Source organism: Giraffa tippelskirchi, chromosome 11 (genome assembly GCF_054371585.1).
Source record: "Giraffa tippelskirchi isolate mGirTip1 chromosome 11, T2T-mGirTip1v1.2.pri, whole genome shotgun sequence".
NCBI classification, from domain to species: domain Eukaryota; kingdom Metazoa; phylum Chordata; class Mammalia; order Artiodactyla; family Giraffidae; genus Giraffa; species Giraffa tippelskirchi.
Window position 1 is genome coordinate 41,868,988 of NC_137285.1, and position 19,631 is coordinate 41,888,618.

Here is a 19,631-nt window from a genome sequence, read left to right on the forward strand (position 1 = left end):
TAGAAGAATGACTTTCTCAGTTTTAAAACGTTGTATAGACTGTTATGCATGAATGAAATAAAATATAATTATGGCAATTGAGGGAGAATATAGGAAAAAGTTATGAGAATTCTAGAAGAAAAAAAACAGCATGAAATGATAAGTACATTATGAACACAGTTTTTGAATACTGAAATATGAATAAAACTATTTGAATACATACACACACACAGAAAAACAAATTTAAAAAATAACAAGATCTTGGTTGAGAAGGAGAACAGTTGTGTTTAAGTGGTGGCAGGCAGTATATTCCATGGATTAGTGCTAGAATATGTAGATTCTATGGGCTTTCCCCTTGGCTCAGTGGTTAAGATTCCACTTGTAATCCAGGAGGCTTGGGTTTGATCCCTGGGTCAGGAAGATGCCCTGGAGAAGGAAATGGCAACCCACTCCCTTGTTCTTGCCTGGAGAATCCCATGGACAGGGAAGTCTGGCGGGCTACAGTCCAGTGGGTCTCGAAGAGTCGGACACAACTGAGTGACTGAGTTCACGTGTAGGTTCTACATCACACAGGTGTGGCTTTGAATTCTGGCTCCTTCATTTATTAGATATGTTACCATGACGAAATTACTTCAGTATTCTCTATATCGACTTAAAGAAAAATTCACAACGTATGAGTTGTGAATTTTATGTTTTATTCTGGGTCTTACCGAGGAGTATAGCCTGGGAGCCACCCACTCAGGAGCTGTGAGTAAACTGCTCTGATTGGGTAGAGGAGAAGCCAGTTTATAGATGATTTCTTTTTCTTTTTTTTTTTTTTGTCTAGGAAATACATGCAGTCAAGCGTGCATGCATGCTAAGTCACTTCAGTCATGTCTGACTCTGCGACTCTATGGACTATAGCCCACTAGGCTCCTCTATCCAGCATACATCTTGGTAAAAGATTACTGCTGTTCACAAAGAATAGATACCCCAATTTAATGATTTTAGTGTTTTTCTATGTCTGGGAAAATGTAGGAATCTGGACTCACTGGAATTCTTCCCGAGGCATGCATCTGACTATCTGAGAGTCTGCTTGTCCAAAGCAAGGAGTGCTTCATTCTGTTCCTCATCCTGGATTCCTTCCAGAGTGTACTGTGGGAAATTACAGTGGATTGTGGTTCAAATCCTGTAGAACTGGCTTGTTTTTAGGACCTTAATTTTTCTGTATCCACATGTACCTTAGTCTGTTCTTTCTCAATTCTGAGATAATAAAGTTTTTTAATTCTAAGTATTCTTTTAGTAAAGATTATTGTTACCCTATGTGGTAATTCTAGCCACATAAAGATGTTTGACTGTTGAATGAGGTTAGTTATGCAAAGGCCTTGATCATATGCTGGTACTCAGTATATATAATTGTTGTTATTAGAGCAATAATAATAGTATGTAATTATTATTACCGTTAGTGATTTTGTGCTTTTTCAGTGTTTAACTTTAATAATGATAGCAATAGATATATAAGTGCTTATCTTTTGTCAGGCAAGTGTACACTGCAGAATTAAGCATACTTGAGTTTGAGACAAGCTCTATTAGCTTGCTTATTTTGCAGTATTGGGAATGTTACCCATCCTCTCTATCAGTCACCTCATCTGTAAACTACCCACTCGGGGGTTTGTTTCACAGATTTACAAAAGATGCTATTTGTGAAGGACTTGGGAATTATTCAGTAAATGGCAACTGTCTTACACCTTATAACACCTTACACCTTACAGCAATTCCACAATATGTACGAAACTGAGATGTAGAGAGTCAAGAAGGTATCCCAGCCACGCTGCAAATAAGACGTTGAGTCAGGTTTAACTTCTATTTGTCTGACCTCAAAGGTTCTATTCATAATTGGTACAGTATACTGTGGCTGATTTTATGACCGTCCACTGCTAGAGTTGCATCCATTTGAAGTGTAGGGGAGCAAAATGAGTCTCCTTAGCATGAGGATTGATTTAGGATGATTATTTTTAACAAACAGAAGACTTAGGAAGTTTTTCTTGTTACATTCCCTGAACTGCCTAAAGAATTTAGATTAATGACCAGTTCTCAGAATAGAGCTATCACCATAGACATCTGCAAAGAGTGTGGGCTGGGTGTGATGGGGGAGACTCAGAGGAGCCCAGGGGTCAGAGTCTCCACTGTGTGTCCCACCATCCCTGAATGGCTTAGCAAATATACGTTTACCAAACATTTGCTTTTCCATCTCCATGTAAGTTGCCTTCTTTCCCTCAGTAGTCTTAAACCATTCTGGCCAGCATCCTCTGTTGTCTTTAGCAAAAGGTGGTGTTCAAGGTGAGGATTTTGGCTTTCTTGGCAAATAACTCAGTTTTCCTGGGTCTCTCCCACATGTACATGTTGCTGAACTTTTGTTTGATTTTCTCTTCTTAATTTTTTTCATGTCAGCTTAATTCTTACTTCTCTGCATTCATATTCATAAAGCTGCATTTGAGTAAGATGATATAAGACTTCTGAGATTTCTGCTCAGCTTGATACTGAATGACTTAAATGCTCAACTGTCCAGGGGAGAGGACTACTCAGACCCCTGGTTCCATATTTTCAGGGGAACCCCTCACTTTTCTGAGTAGGTTTAAGTCTCCTGAAAGTGTTAGTCGCTCAGTCATGTCTGACTCTTTTGTGACCCCATGGACTATAACCCACCAGGCTTCTCTGTCCATGGGATTCTCCAGGCAAGAATACTGGAGTGGGTTGCTATTTACTCCTCCAGGGGATCTTCCTGATACAGGGATCAAACCCGCATCTCCTGCAGATGATCCTGCATTGGCAGGCAGTTTCTTTACCACTGAGCCACTTGGGAAGCCTTAAGTCTTCTGAGGGTCTGGGAATTAGGAAAAAGAGATGCTTAAAGACACACACTACTCCTACCACTGAGAATCATGGTCAAAAGAAGAGACAGTTTCATTTCACTCCCTGACTCTGCAAGATGACTTTGTTTAAAAAAAAAAAAAATATATATATATATGTATATATAATATATAGCAGCCCTTTGTCTTGTAGCATAAAAAGACACAAGACATTTAAATCAACATGTTGTTAGTATCTTACCTTGTTTCAATAAATGTTAAGCAGGAGTATATTTATTCAGATATTTTCTCCTCTCATATATTTTAAATCCACATTCAAATGTTTCCCTTTATATTCAGCCTCCCATACCTTTTCCATTTGGAATCGCGTCAATCAGTTTTACAGCTGAAGGCAGTGTCATACTGACAGAAGGTGAATGCTACACAAGCTGGTTTCCAATTTAATTTGCTACTTGCTGCTCTAAAGTTTGTAGAAATTGTTTTCTTTTAAAACCAGGAGTAAAAATCTCATAAAGGTTAATCTTAGTTAATAATAATACAGGGACCCAGGATGCCAGAGATGGGTAGTACTTAGATCCTGACATCTTAGCCCAAAAAGAAACAGTTTTCTTATTTGGGAATGTGAGTGTGTCCTTGATGTTTGCCAACCTATTCTTGGAACTTTCTTTCTTCTCATGATTTCATGAACTAAAATGTAATCATTTCTCCTTTTCCCTTTCACCATGAAAGTTTTTTTTTTTCTTTCTTGCTCATAAATTTTTTCCTGTTCCTTAATTATTTGGTTACTAGTTCGATTTCTAGATTGTATCCCCTCCACTATAAAGCCTATAATGCCCAGACGTTCATTCTTGTCTCTGAATTCTCCCTGGAGGGGTAGTGTCAAATCTCCAAATATCAACTGTAAATGTAGTATTTAAGTACCTTATTGTCGTCTGACACTTAACATTCTCAGAACAAAATTCATTGATTTCCCTCCATATCAACCTTCTTGGTTTTCATGTCGTCCGTCATAATTCTATCCATGGATGCAAAATCTCCATATCTTCTAGATTTTTATTTCTTACTTTTCCTCATCGAATTCATTGCATTATTGATTCCCTGTTTTTGTTTATAATGTATTTGAAATTTCTATCCTTCTAGAATATCTGGAGAAATCTATCTATAGTAACAACACTGACATATTAATATAGCACAAACTTACATTTAAATGGTGTGATAGCCACCTTCCAAGTTGCCCTCCAATGATCTCCACCTCCTGACAGGGCCATGTTTTTGTGTAATTTTCCTAACGTTGTATTAGGCTAACTCTGAGTGGTAAATACAACTCAGCATAATTGGTAGTATTTCACATCTGAGATTCATTTGTAAAAGACACTACAATTTCCATCTTGGCCATGCCTTCTCACTTGCCCTTTTCTCCTGGCTCACTTCTACCTTGTCACAGGAGCCCTAGAGGGAGATCTTTGTGCAGGAGCCTGAGGCCACTGTCCAAAAGCCAGTGAGGAACTAAGGTCTGCTGTCAGCAGTCATATGAGTGGCTTGTAAGAAACGCACCATCAGAGACGTGGCTGAAGTTCTTCTAAATTCCTGACTTGCACAAGCTATGTGAGATTATAAATATTTGTTTAAGCTAAGTTTCAGGATAAATTGTTACATATCAATATAGAACTAATACAATGGTTTTCTAATAAAGACAGCATGTTTATGTGATTATATTGTCTTGAATAATTAAGAGATGGAGAGAGGTCCAGCAGATGTGCTGGAGTTATGCAGTCCTAGAGAGAGAAGTCTGCTCTCTGAGTAGAGAGAGGGCTCAGGGGCCATGGGGGCATAGACAGTCTCTACCCATAAGACTCTTTGGAAAACCTGAAGGAGTAGAGGCCTGCTGCTGCTGCTGCGGCTAAGTCTCTTCAGTCGTGTCCTACTCTGTGAGACCCCATAGACGGCAGCCCACCAGGCTCCCCCATCCCTGTGATTCTCCAGGCAAGAACACTGGAGTGGGTTGCCGTTTCCTTCTCCAATGCATGAAAGTGAAAAGTGAAAGTGAAGTCGCAGAGTCGTGTCCGACTCTCAGCGACCCCATGGACTGGAGCCTACCAGGCTCCTCCGTCCATGGGATTTTCCAGGCAAGAGTACTGGAGTGGGTTGCCATTGCCTTCTCCGATAGAGGCCTAAGAGATATTAAAAATTATCTAAGTTCATCCAAGGGCTTCCCTGGTGACTCAGTGGTAAAGGATCTGCCTGCCAATATAGGAGACACAGGTTCTATCCCTGGGTCAGGAATCTCTTGGAGAAGGAAATGGCAGTCCATTCCAGTATTCTTGCCTGGAAAATCTCATGGACAGAAGAACCTGGTGAGCTACAGTCTGTGGGGTTGCAAAAGAGTTGGATATGACTTAGCGACTAAACAGCAACAAGAAGTTCACCCAAAGCAGCCATCTCCTCTGCAGTCCTTTGATAAGTGACTGAAAGGATATGAAAGCAAAAGAAGAGATTCACTGAGGATATTTGAAATTTGTGTGGTAGCTCTGGTGAGGATCCAAATAACTGCTTAAGCTCTGATGAGGGTGAGGAAGAACTTGCTTCTTTACCTTTTAATCTCTCAATTATAAAATGTTACTTGACAAGCCTTTACCTATCCAGATGATAAATCTGTCAAAACTACTGGCATAGTGTGTGGAATAGTTGGTGTGCAAGATGTTTTTCACTCTAAACAAAGTATTCCCACAGTGTTTTATGTTTGAGAATTTATTCATCAAACTTCAGGAGTTTTGGCCAGACTTTAGAAAAGAGGTAAGTGTCCATGAAACAAAGCAAGAGCTCCTCAGAAACAGACCTAGTTGCTGAACTAGCAGCATATACTTAGTATCATGCTCTATTGCAGAATCAAGTGAAGACTAAAGTAGCATCAGTCTCCATGGAAGTTTTGCTAAGATAACATCTTTAGTAGTATCTTTATGAAACTTCTTACTGGCTTTAAATATGCACCCATAGGACCGCTGAGGAAATAGCTCAGAAACTGTGAGAATCCATATTCTCATGTAGACTTTCAGCCTACCTCTCATAGTCTTCCGGACTTCTGTGGTTATGATATTTGCATATTTTAATGTCTTACTTTAATATAAATCATTGAACTTCTGATACAATATATATGGTTTGACATTCATCTCATTGGTTGACGTGCTGATGGTGGGGGAAAATCTTGTCTATCCAACAACTCTGACATAGTAAACACATTGGCAAGCTTTTCTAGTGGAATAACTTAATAGTGCCAATATTTACACCTGATTTTTCAAAAAGAGTTTCACAAAGTATAAAGAATTCTCACTCTTTGAATGAGAGAAGAAATGACTGATGAGACATTTATGTCAAACATAAGTGGAAAATGTAACTGGAGAAAGATGCACACCCATGCAAAAATAAAGTGAAGATAACATTGGAGCCACAAGTATGGCTCATTAAATTATCATTTTGGTTTTCTTGAGGTATAAGTTGTGCTTCTCTGCTAGTTCAGATGATAAAGTATCTGCCTGCAATGTGGGAGACCTGAGTTCAAGGTATAGGTTTTCAACTTGAAACATACAATACTATAAAAAGTAGTATAGACATTTTGATATATTATTGATTTGTTAAGTAGAGGAAGTGAACCACCAACAGTGGCTCAGATAGTCAAGAATCTACCCACAATGCAGGAGACCTACGTTGGATTCCTGGAAAGGAAGATTCCCTAGAGAAAGGAATGGCAACCCACTCCAGTGTTCTTGCCTCGAGAATTCCATGGACAGAGGAGCCTGATGGGCTACAGTCTATGGGGTCAGAAAGAGTGAGACACGACAGCACGACTAATGCACACACACAAGTACAGGACGTAGAGCAAAGTGGGGGAGTGGTTCAAAGAATGGATGACATTAGAAAATATAAACTCATTAAGTCTTTCTATGGAATATATTGCAAACATTAGAAAGATGCTGGGTGATAATTTCTTATGGCTGGAATTAACAGTTTGATTTTGTTATCATGCATCCCCTTCTATTTTCTCTTTTGGCCTCTATAATATTAACATAATTGGACTCATTCTACTCAGAAGATAAACAAAACATCCTTTTGAATGTTCTGAACACTTCAGAGAAACCAGGACTTTAAGACTATTTTATTTTTTCAGTATTTATTCATTATTAACTGATGATTGGTTTACAATATTGGTTTGATTTCTGTCATACAGCAGCATGAATTCACCATAGGTGTACATATGTCCCTTCCCTCTTGAGACTCCCTCCCACTTCCCACCCATTCCCACCCCTCTGGGTTATTACAGAGCCCCAGTTTGAGTTCCCTGAATCATACAGCAAATTCCCATTGGCTATTTACAGATGTTAGTGTATATGCATCCGTGCTACTCTCTCCATTTGTCTCACCCTCTCATTAAGACCATTTTAAAACAGAGCTTTCGGATCACAGATATCACGTGGGAATAATATTAAATGAAGCCATGTTTAGTATGTATAGTGATAATTTGTATGAATAGTCATGATCTCTTGAGATACATCTGGATGAGTGGGAAGATGGTTATCATCAGTGAGCAGAAAGTGAGACCCTGACCTCTAGCCTATAAGATGATATCAGTTAACTCAGTATCAACTACCCCCTGAGAAAGGCACAGATTCATCAAAACAGAAAAAATTCCCAATCCCAGGAGACAAATGAGATGATGAAAAATTTTACCTTGTATCTGATGAGTTGCTGTATGGTGAGAATTATAATTTTGACCTGAAACCTATCTGACCAGTAAAGCAAAGGCTCCCTCACCTTCTACAGTTAACAATGTCCATCAGTTGTTCTGAAACACTGTAATGGGGTGGGTGGATTTTTACATAGAACATATTTATAACCGGGGTGGGTGGATTTTTACATAGAACATATTTATAACCAACCAAACTGTACCACTGCAATTTTCTGTTGGGAAACTGCAAAACATGGAGGATGTTCAGTTCCAGATTTGTCAAGTGTGTGGAGAAAATATTGTAGTCAACATGGCAGAAGGGTCATTGTATGAAAGTGGCCAATTATGTTCTATACTCTAAGTTTTTGAAGGATTTCGTATTTGAGTATTTTCTGAGCTAGGATTTATATGTATTGTTAATAAGAAGTAAAGTTTCAGCTCTTTGGTAAAATTAAAATATCAGTAGCTGGATTAAAGGAAATGGTGGGAGAAGGGCAGAGTTGTCAGTGTATAGGAACTGCAGATACAAATGCAGGTTTTCAATGCAGGTTGACTATTTGGAAGTTTTTGAAGTTATTTTATTTATATATTTAGTGTTCTTTTTTATAGAAATATGCAAAAATAGCCTCATGGTTAGTTCATCCCCTAATTATAGAAGGCATAATTAATTCTGAGTTTGTTAGCATTTACTGCAACATGCTTTAAAAGTAAGCAGAAATACTGTTATTCCCTGATTTTTATTTGAAATTCTATATAAACCTGGAAGACACTATGCACTGTGGTACATTATACATATTTAACTGTTATATTTCTAAAAAAGAAAAATTGTCCTAACACTAAAATATTTAACTGGAATTATTGACAAGATTTTATTCACAAGATTTCATTCTCCATGCTGAAGAACTGGAGAAAAAAATGTTGTCCAAATTGTTTTATTTTTCTTACTGAAAAATATATCCCCTTCTCCCCAAAAAGGGATTCTTTTGTTTTCTGTCGTTTCCCTTAGTCTTTGAGATAATACTTGGTATAATAACATCTCAAAATAAATATTCTGAAATGCCAGGAGAATCAAAAGTTGTTTAAAAGTAAATAATCTCTGATTTCAAAACTATTTCTGCTCTACTTTAAGTATTCCAAATTTTTCAAAAAAAACTAATCTGCATGTGAAATTCTTGGTTTCTTAAAATTCAGCACATTGTAGAGAATGTCTTGTGTTGTAATCAGTAATAATTTTAACAATAATTACTAATTTTGGTGATTTTAAATATTCTCTATCAAAAATTAAAAGAAGATAAAGGTAAATGATGAAAGATTTACATATTCTATTTTCATTTTTTTGTATTTTCCATTTCTTAAAAAAATGGAATAAGTTCATTTCTAATAAATCGTGACTAAATAAGAGAGATGTACGTTTTTTTCAGCAATACCCATAAACTGATTTGTCAGAAATTAACTGTGTATGTTCTAAATGTGTTGCTGGAACTTAGCCTGGCTTTTTCAAATTGTAATATTGATTATTTCCTCTGGAATACAGGTAGAGCTAATTAGAAATTAATCAAAATGATTAACTTCTGTATTCCTTCAGCAAATGAATCACTTTAAAAGATGTCAAGAAAAAGCCCCAGGAGACCATTTTAGGTAAGATTTTTGTTTCAAGTTTAAAATGTATAGAAAGCTAAAGAGTAGCAATTTACATACTATAATAGTTCCCTAGTTTGGGTACAACTGCACTGGTAATAATCCTTTTGTGTAAGAGACAATAACAAGTTAAACTTACTACTAGAAATAAAATTTACATTTCTATTAGAGTATATGGGGGCATATGTCTCTTTGGAGATTCTTTGGAGACATAAACATAGATAAAATCATCACAAGTTACTTTTCATGTTTCAAATATATGTTATTTGAGGTGAGAAGTTATTAGACACATATCTGAAACCAGTGGTTCTCAAAGTTTTTTCCTTGTATTAACTGCATAACTTGTTACAAAAGCAAATATACAAAGCCGCTCCTCAGATCTACTGATTAGACTAAAACTCCCTGGATCTGAGGCAGTAATGTAGACTTTAACTAGCTCTCCAAGTCATTCAGATCTGTGTTTAAGATAAAGAAACAGGGTTCTAATAAGCCAATACTGCTTGAGAGAGCCACTGTTAAAGGTAGAATTCTCATACTTCTCCAATCTTAAATACTGAGGAATATTTCAATAAAACTTAAATTGTATAAGACTTCCAAACCAAAGACTGAAACAGCTTTTAAGCCTAAATGAATTAAACGCAAATCTTGAATTGCGTATCAGGCACAAGAAGCCAGCTGTAGGGGGACTCTTTAGGGGAGTGGAAAAACCATGAAGGATATAGTTTGGTCTCAATAAATTCTGGTGATTAGTTCTTTGAATTGTTCATATGTAGACATGTTATAATAGCTTCCAATTTTAAAGCAAAATGGAGCATTGGCTATTTTAGAATTTCCTACACATCTATGAAATACATATCATTACACTAGTGCAAAGAGATTTCCTTGACTGAATCTTGTGAACAACAGTTAGAGGGTAATGAATTCCTAATATCTAAATGAAATTTGGCTGCAAAGAATATAATCAATTTGATTTCGGTATTGATCATCTGGTGATGTCCATGTGTAGAGTCTTCTCTTGTCTTGTTGGAAGAGGGTGTTTGCTATGACCAGTGCGTTCTCTTGGCAAGACTCTTATTAGCCTTTGCCCTGCTTCATTCTGTCCTCCAAGGCCAAATTTGCCTGTTACTTCGGGTATCTCTTGACGTCCTACTTTTGCATTCCAGTTCCCTTTAATGAAAAGGACATCTTTTTTGGGTTTTAGTTCTAGAAGGTCTTGTAGATCTTCATCGAGCCATTCAACTTTAGCTTCTTCAGCATTACTGGTCAGGGCATAGACTTGGATTGCTATGATGTTGAATTGTTTGCCTTGGAACGAACAGAGATCATTCTGTTGTTTTTGAGATTGCACCCAAGTACTGCATTTTGGACTCTTCTGTTGACTATGAGGTCTACACCATTTCTTCTAAGGGATTCTTGCCCACAGTAGTAGATATAATGGTCATCTGAGTTAAATTTGTCCATTCCAGTCTATTTTAGTTCACTGATTCCTAAAATGGCGATATTCACTCTTGCCATTTCCTGTATGACCACTTCCAGTTTACCTTGATTCATGGACCTGACTTTCCAGGTTCCTAAGCATATTGTTCTTTACAGCATCCGACTTTACCTCTATTGCCAGTCACATCCACAGCTGGGTGTTATTTTCCCTTTGGCTCTGTCTCTTCATTCTTTCTGTTTTTATTTCTCCACTCTTCTCCAGTAGCATATCGGGCACCTACTGACCTGGGGAGTTCATCTTTCAGTGGCATTCGAAAAACTAAGATCATGGCATCTGGTCCTATCATTTCATGGCAAATAGATGGGGAAACAGTGGCAGACTTTATTTTGGGGGGCTTCAAAATCACTAAAAATCATGGTGACTGCAGCCATGAAATTAAAAGACACTTCCTCCTTGGAAGAAAAGCTATGACAAACCTAGACAGCGTATTAAAAAACAGAGACATAACTTTGCCAACAAAGGTCCATCTAATCAAAGCTATGTTTTTTCCAGTAGTCATCTATTTCTGCTTCATTGACTATGCCAAAGCCTTTGACTGTGTGGATCACAATAAACTGTGGAAAATTCTGAAAGAGATGGGAATACCAGACCACCTGATCTGCCTCTTGAGAAATCTGTATGCAGGTCAGGAAGCAACAGTTAGAACTGGATATGGAACAACAGACTGTTTCCAAATAGGAAAAGGAGTATATCAAGGCTGTATATTGTCACCCTGCTTATTTAACTTATATGCAGAGTACATCATGAGAAATGCTGGGCTGAAGGAAGCACAAGTTGGAATCAAGATTGCCAGGAAAAATATCAATAACCTCAGATATGCAGACGACACCACCCTTATGGCAGAGAGTGAAGAAGAACTAAAGAGCCTCTTGATGAAAATAAAAGAGGAGAGTGAAAAAGTTTGGCTTAAACCTCAACATTCAGAAAACAAAGATCATGGCATCTGGTCCCATCACTTCATGGCAAATAGATGGAGAAAGAGTGAAAACAGTGGAGACTTTATTTTTGGGGGCTCCATAATCACTGCTGATGGTGACTGCAGCCATGAAATTAACAGATGCTTACTCCTTGGGAGAAAAGTTATGATCAACCTAGACAGCATATTAAAAAGCAGAGACATTACTTTGCCAACAAAGGTCTGTCTAGTCAAGGCTATGGTTTTTCCAGTGGTCATGTATGGATGTGAGCGTTGGACTATAAAGAAAGCTGAGCACCGAAGAATCAATGCTTTTGAACTGTGGTGTTGGAGAAGACTCTTGAGAGTCCCTTTGACTGCAAGGAGATCAGACCAGTCCATCCTAAAGGAGATCAGTCCTGAATATTCATGGGAAAGACTGATGCTGAAGCTGAAACTCCAATACTTTGGCCACATGATGCAAAGAACTGACTCATTGTAAAAGACCCTGATGCTGGGAAAGATTGAAGGCGGGAGGAAAAGGGGATGATAGAGGATGAGATTGTTCATGGCATCATTGACTCAATGGACATGAGTTTGAGTGAGCTCCAGAAGGTGGTGATGGACATGGAAGCCTGGTGCGCTGCAGTCCATCGGGTGGCAAAGAGTAGTACACGACTGAGTGACTGATGTGAACTGAACTGAATTAAGGTAGAATGAAAAATCAGAATGTTTGTTGCCAACTCTCCAAAACCTTAAGTTTTTTTTCAGATGAAAAATCTTCAAATGCAAACTATTTTAAACTACGTAATTAAATGTTTTTTTTTAAAGTATAAACATCATCAAGCAACTTGTCAAATAAAAATGTTTAGCCTGTGACCTTACCTAAAGAAATCACTAATTAGCTTACTACAAGAAAGAAGCCTGGTGTTAAGCATGTACATTTGCTCTTGAAAGCAACAGTGCATAACCAAGACTGCATTCAGAATGGCCTGAGGGATTTAAATCCACGCATGGACCTGGAATCCAGGCTAGAGCTCCCAGAGAAAAAGTTTCAAAGTATGAAGTGCAGGACATTTTGTCTCCATTCATGTTAGGGAATTTTCACTTTAAAACAAATAATCTGGGTAATACATGATACCTCAGTAACCTGAGAAAATAATAGCTCTCTGACATGCTGCTGTCTTACGTGTTTGACTTTTTTGAGGTTTGCCTGGGATGACTCTTGCAACTACTGTTTCAGTCTCTTCAGCTCATTCTCCTACGATTCAATCCATTCTGCTTAGTGTTCCAGGCATCTTTAGTATGTCTGATGATTGCCCTTCCCCAACTTCCAGCATTTAGGGAGGTTTGTTCTCTTTTGCTGTTTCTCTTTCTCACGTTATCATCATTTCAGTGGCCCTTTGCATGTGAGCAGAAGCAGAAACATGCTTAGCATTTAACCCAAACAGGAATTAATGTGACTGATCCAGTATCACCATTTTGACCTAAAAAACCTCACTTTCATTTCTTTGGAGGAAGAAAGTTTTCTTCCGTTATAAGTTTGAGTATTGCTTCTGTTCTAATTGATTAGGTCATGTCTAGTTTATTTCTAGTTTGTTCATCATCTGTACACATATTCTACATCTGATTTGTTTCAATCTTTTATTTTTTGATTCAAAGATGAGTGTTTAGGTTGTTCTCAAGTTTTTCTCCATTCCTTTTGTCCACTCCACAAGGTCACTGAGGTCTACATCTGACCATGTCATCATAACTTTGGCTGTTTCTGGTCTCCTGTAACCTGTCTCTTTTCTCAACCAACATTCTTTCCACTCTAGCCTATTGTTAATTTGTTGTGCCTACAAGTGCTAGAAATTTCATGGTCTGTTAACGTTTAAATTGGTAGTTCAGTCTAATATTCTTCAGATTCCAAATGGCAAACAATTTTCAGAAGTATGTCCATATTCAAGGCAAAGACTTCTTAGCTTCATACATTTCTTCAGGCCAGGATTCTTTTAAACTGTATATTAGACCAATCTAAAAGTGTGGGAATTATGGCCTTCCAAAATACTTATATTTATATGCATAGGTGGACATTACTGAGACTAGAATATGCCACTTGAAGAAATAGTTTGGCATGACTGCAATTTAAAACCAGCATATATCAAGTACTGAGACTTGTGCGAAAGAAAGGCATGTAATTTTCAGTCCTCTTTGTGCCAAAAGCCCAGTGTATACTGTTTCACTCCTGACATTTGGCTACAAGTCTCCTCAGACCATAATGCTTGTTTTAGGCTCCTATTTTGATTCTTGCAAGTTTTTTGGACTTCTTGACTGATCTTGTGTCTTCACATGGAGGCTCTATGCTGTAAAGAACTTAGAGTCAAATGGCCCCTTAGTTTTTGGTTTTTTTTTTTTGCTTCTGGTTGCCTGAGATATGTCTATGCTCTGATTTGACAGCGCCTAAAGTGCTGGCACTTATAAATACTCTGTTTCATCCCATGTAGCTGGTATTGGAGCATCTAGAAATATAGTCAGTGCATTCAAACTATTTGAAGTGGCCTCTATGTTTGACTGGATATGTTTTAAAATAATAAGCATGGCAGTGTTCATATATTTTGTCTTCATTGATTCTATGAGTAAAATGTTTTTCAGCTCCAAATGACAATACTCTCACTTGGTTCTATTTTGCGGGTTGAAGGGAATAAGTTGGTTTTCTTAAACCAGCTACTGGTTGGGTTATACTAAGTTCAGTTTAGATCAGTCGCTCAGTCATGTCTGACTCTTTTCAACCCCACAAACAGCAGCACACCAGGCTTCCCTTTCCATCACCAACTCCTAGAGCTTGCTGAAACTCGTGTTCATTGAGTCAGTAATGCCATCCAACCATCTCATCCTCTGTTGTCCCCTTCTGCTCCCACCTTCAGTCTTTCCCAGCATCAGGTGGCCAAAGCATTGGAGCTTCAGCTTCAGCATTAATCCTTCCAATGAATATTCAGGACTGATTTCCTTTATGATTCACTGGTTGGATCTCCTTGCTGTCCAAGGGACTCTCAAGAGTCTTCTCCAACACCACAGTTCAAAAGCATCAATTCTTCGGTGCTCAGCTTTCTTTATAGGCCAACTCTCACATCCATACATGACTACTGGAAAAACCATATCTTTGACTAGACATATCTTTGTCAGAAAGTAATGTCTCTGCTTTTTAATATGATGTCTAGGTTGGTCATAGCTTTTCTTCCAAGGAGCAAACGTCTTTTAATTTCATGGCTGCAGTCACCATCTGCAGTGATTTTGGAGCACAAGAAAATAAAGTTTCTCACTGTTTCCATTGTTTCCCCATCTATTTGCCATGAAGTGATGGGACTGGATGCCATGATCTTAGTTTTCTGAATGTTGAGTTTTAAGCCTACCTTTTCACTCTTGTCTTTCATTTTCCTCAAGAGGTTCTTTATTTCCACTTCGCTTTCTGCCATAAGGGTGGTGCCATCTGCATATATGAGGTTATTGACGTTTCTCCTGGCAATCTTGATTCCAACCTGTGCTTCATATAAGTTAAATAAGCATGGTGACAATATACAGCCTTGATGCACTCCTTTCCTGATTTGGGACCAGTTTGTTGTTCCATGTCCATTTCTAACAGTTGCTTCTTGACCTGCATACAGATTTCTCAGGAGGCAGGTAAGATGGTATGGTATTCCCATCGCTTTAAGAATTTTCCACAGTTTGTTGTGATCCACACAGTCAAAGGCTTTAGCATAGTCAATAAAGCAGAAGTAGGTAAGGAAATTCCTTAATTCTCCTCTCTACCCAGCTCACTCCATCTGTGCTAGGAGCAGAGTTCACTACTGCTATAGATACATCAAGAAAGGATTTGATTATGGTGATTTAAGGAAAATCTATCTAAATACAGGTGTCCATAGCTTGAGAAATAATTGACATTTTAAGTGATGTCATATTCTTTGTTTTTCTTATTAGTTACAGACTGCTTCAGTTACCGGAGAAGGCAATGGCACCCCACTCCAGTACTCTTGCCTGGAAAATCCCATGGACGGAGGAGCCTGGTGGGCTACAGTCCATGGGGTCGCTAGGAGTCGGACACGACTGAGCGACTTCACTTCCACTTTTCCCTTTCATGCACTGGAGAAGGAAATGGCAACCCACTCCAATATTCTTGCCTGGAGAATCCCAGGGACGGTGGAGCCTGGTGGGCTGCCGTCTGTGGGGTCGCACAGAGTCAGACACGACTGAAGCGACTTAGCAGCAGCAGCAGCAGCTTCAGTTACGTACCATTGCCATAATACTCCACAACAAGCAACTGTAGAAGTTCAGCAGCGTATATCGCAATAAGCATCCACTGCCCACATCTGATGTGGTCAGGTTAAAAGACTACTGATTTTGGCTGAGCTCTTTCGCAGGTAACAGAAAAACTAGGCTGACCTTGGCTTGACTTGCTTGTGTATCTCATACATTTGCAGGTCAGCTGGCTCATTTAGGTGTTTATGAGATTGACTCTGAATCATGTCTCATCTGCTAGGAACAATGGGTTAGCCTAGACTTACTTTTTTTTTTTTTTAATGCTAATGGCAGATGGCAAAGGAAAATACCTCAAAAGTCTAAGCTCACTTCATTCATCTGTTTGTATTGCAGCTGCTAAAATCATCTTGGGCAGAGAAAATAACATGGCCATTCAAGAGCTGAGTGTGAGGGTAGTGAACAGTTATAAGGCAAAATCCCTGGGTACAGGAAGGCTGAAGAATTAGGGCCATTAATGCATCCAACTACCACATTCACTATACACATGGGAGGAAAACATTTAAGGAAATAGACATTGCAAGTCCAAATTGTAGAAAAATATTCAGAAAAAAGTTATTATTGTAATATTACCCCTTGGAAATCTTCTCCCAAGCATTAAGTCAAAACTGCTAAGTACAATTGGTATAGAAGCATACCGAAGGGAAAACTGCCACTTTTACTAATTCCCTACTATTAGGAAATGAAAATTATCTATGTTTGTGTACTAGTCCTCTTTTCAGGGAAAAGTATGTGTAGTTTGTTATGTCTTTTAAAAATAATTATAGTCTCAGACTACTAATCTGTGCAGGGTTTCTTTTGGGGATGATGAAAATGTTTTGAAATCAGGTAGTAGTAATGGCTACATGACTCTGTGAATATACTAAAAACCATTGAATTCTGTACATTTAAAGGATCAATTTTAAGGTAGGTGAACTAATCTTAATAAAGTTGCTATTTAAAATACTTAAGATTTGAAGTATCTTTAATAGTGCATGTATAAATAAGAAATATATATATATATATATATATATAATATTTTCAACTTCTGTGCTTAAATTTATGAAAGTAAAGGAAACATTTTTAGTAGCTGCTTTTTCCATACAAAATCTTGGAATGTTTTCTTAAAAATGATTTTGGTATAGTTCTGAATTACAATAAGTGCGAGTTAAATTTTAAAGCTGAATGAATATTGTAAATCAAAGTGTCGAAAAACAGGAGCATTTTTAAAAAAGATTTCATTGTTACGATAAGTAAAACAGGTATAAGTTTATGATTTGTAAAGTATCAAATATACTGTTAAAATTTTATCTGTTATCTGGGCTTTTTCCCTCCCTGAGTTCCATTTACCATGAATCTTTAAGAGCATAATCACATTTTTATATAAAACAAAATATATGAACTCTATAAAGTACACATTAAGTACAAAGTTCAGGTGCTGAGAGAAGAGTAGGGACATACTGATGAATAGGACAAGGTTTCCATTTTCAAAATCAAAGAATTTTAATACCTCGATTTTAATTAAAAATCAAAGAATTTTAGTACTTCAATTTTAATTAAAATGTTAACAATTTTAATAATAAAATAACAATTTTGGTATTTCCCTGTGTTCTTTTCACAGTGGGTCATTTAAATAGAAAAGATGCTGTTTAGGGCTTTTTTGACATTACAGCGTAAAGTAAGTATCTGCATTCTTAAAATGTAAGGCTAATATTGTCTCATTGATTTTTAAAAAAAATGTTGATGTGACATTCTCAAAGGAACCTTGTCAACTACATGAAAGAAAGTGCTTGCGAAAGCTTTTGTTCTTTAAAGTTATGATTCCATGTTATGAGTCTTCTATTAATGAAAGTGTCTAAATTAAATATGCCAGATTAAATAAGGCTTTACATATACAAAAATTATTATTTTTAAAGTGTTATGAGTGTACATTAACCTATTTAATTTTAGTTTATTAGTAAATAATAAGCTAATTTATTCTTTCTTTTTCTCAAATTTTTTTTTTTTTTTTAGCAGAAATAAAAGTCCAAATGTGCTAGGTTAAACCAGATAAAAATTGCCATTTTGCAGGCCACAACTAGTCAGATACTGAAATTTGATGTGATTTAAACGAATGAAAGCGCTGATACGCTCTATTGTGAGAAGCACAAAGACACGCTTTGTGTCCTTTCCTCACAAAACTGCATTCTCCCCTTTATAATAAGATGATACTAAGTAAAACCCCAAATTGGTTAGCATTAAAGTTCATCATGGTTTAATCCCTCAGGATGACTGCTTTCTGAATATAGAAGCAGCATTGTGATTTTGTTGCTAACAATAATATAGTTTTTTAAAAGAATATTGACAATAATCAAAACCTGTGCCATTCTAAATAGTTTATACTAGATTACTATCTAATCCACCCTCAAACTCTGTCTCAAAATTAATATAAACTGAAAAGAGGACAGGGGAACAGAGGACAGAATATTGTGTTTAATATAAAGATTTATCTTGAAAAGAATATTTTAGTGAGAATCGTTAAAAACTGCTGAGGGTGTCATTGAAGGTTATAAAGCTTTGGATTAGACCATCACCACATAAGCTGGCTTGAGACATGGAATATCCACCTATTAGTACAATTATTTAAATTTCTTTCCTTAGTTTTTTATTTATGTAATAATCATACATAATGTTATTTCTTTAGCTTCACTATAGAGCTCTTCAGATTAAATATGTAATATTCAAAAGCACTATTTGTAAAATTTAAAAATTCAATACATTTTAAGAACTATTCAAAATTAATGTAAAATTGTATTAATTTTATTTTATTTTATTTTATTTTTTTTATTTTGTATTAGAGTATAGGCAAAAAGCAGTGTTGTTATAGTTTCAGGTAAACAGTGAAAGGATTCAGCCACACATATACATGTATTATTCTTGGACTGCAAGGAAATCAAACCAGTTAATCCTAAAGAAATCAACCCTGAATATTCACTGCTGAAGCTGAAGCTGAAGCTGAAGCTCCAATACCTTGGCCACCTAATGAGAAGAGCTGACTCATTGGAAAAGACCCTGATGCTGGGAAAGATTGAGGCCAGGAGGAGAAGGGGGTGACAGAGGATGAGATGGTTGGATGGCATCACCGACTCAATGGACATGAGTTTGAGCAAACCCTGGGACATACTGAAGGACAAGGAAGCCTGGTATGATACAATTCACGGGGTTGCAAAGAGTTGAACATGACTTACTGACTAAACAACAAAAACAATTCTCCCTCTAACTCCTCTCTCATCCAGGCTGCTACATAACATTGAGAAGAGTCCCATGTACTATAATGTAGGTCCTTGCTGGTTATCGATTTTAAACATAGCAGTGTGTGCATGTCCACCCTAAATTTATTTATTTATTTATTTTTATTTTTATTGTTTTAATTGGAGGCTAATTACTTTACAGTATTGTGGTGGTTTTTGCCATACGTTCATATGACTCAGTCATGGGTGTACATGTGTTCCCCATCCTGACCCTCCCTCCCACCTCCCTCCTCATCTCATCCCTCAGGGTCATCCCATCTCACATGCTAGCAAAGTAATGCTCAAAATACTCCAAGCCAGGCTTCAACAGTATGTGAACCGTGAACTTACAGATGTTCATGCTGGATTTAGAAAAGGCAGAGGAACCAGAGATCAAATTGCAAACATATTTTGGATCATCAAAAAAGCAAGAGAGTTCCAGAAAAAACATCTACTTCTGCTTTATTGATTATAACAAAGTCTTTGACCTTGTAGATCACAAAAAATTGTC

General features: G+C 37.2%; 1 protein-coding gene across 1 annotated transcript in view; it reads left to right on the forward strand.

Annotated features, from left to right (window-relative positions):
* Nucleotides 1-19,631, forward strand: part of C11H4orf33 (chromosome 11 C4orf33 homolog) — an 855,122-nt gene that overhangs the window by 827,471 nt on the left and 8,020 nt on the right. Inside the window, exons 14-15 of the transcript XR_014068175.1 lie at nucleotides 9,134-9,186; nucleotides 17,473-17,529. The gene's annotated coding sequence lies outside the window, so the exon portion shown is untranslated. The remainder of the gene's footprint in view (nucleotides 1-9,133; nucleotides 9,187-17,472; nucleotides 17,530-19,631) is intronic.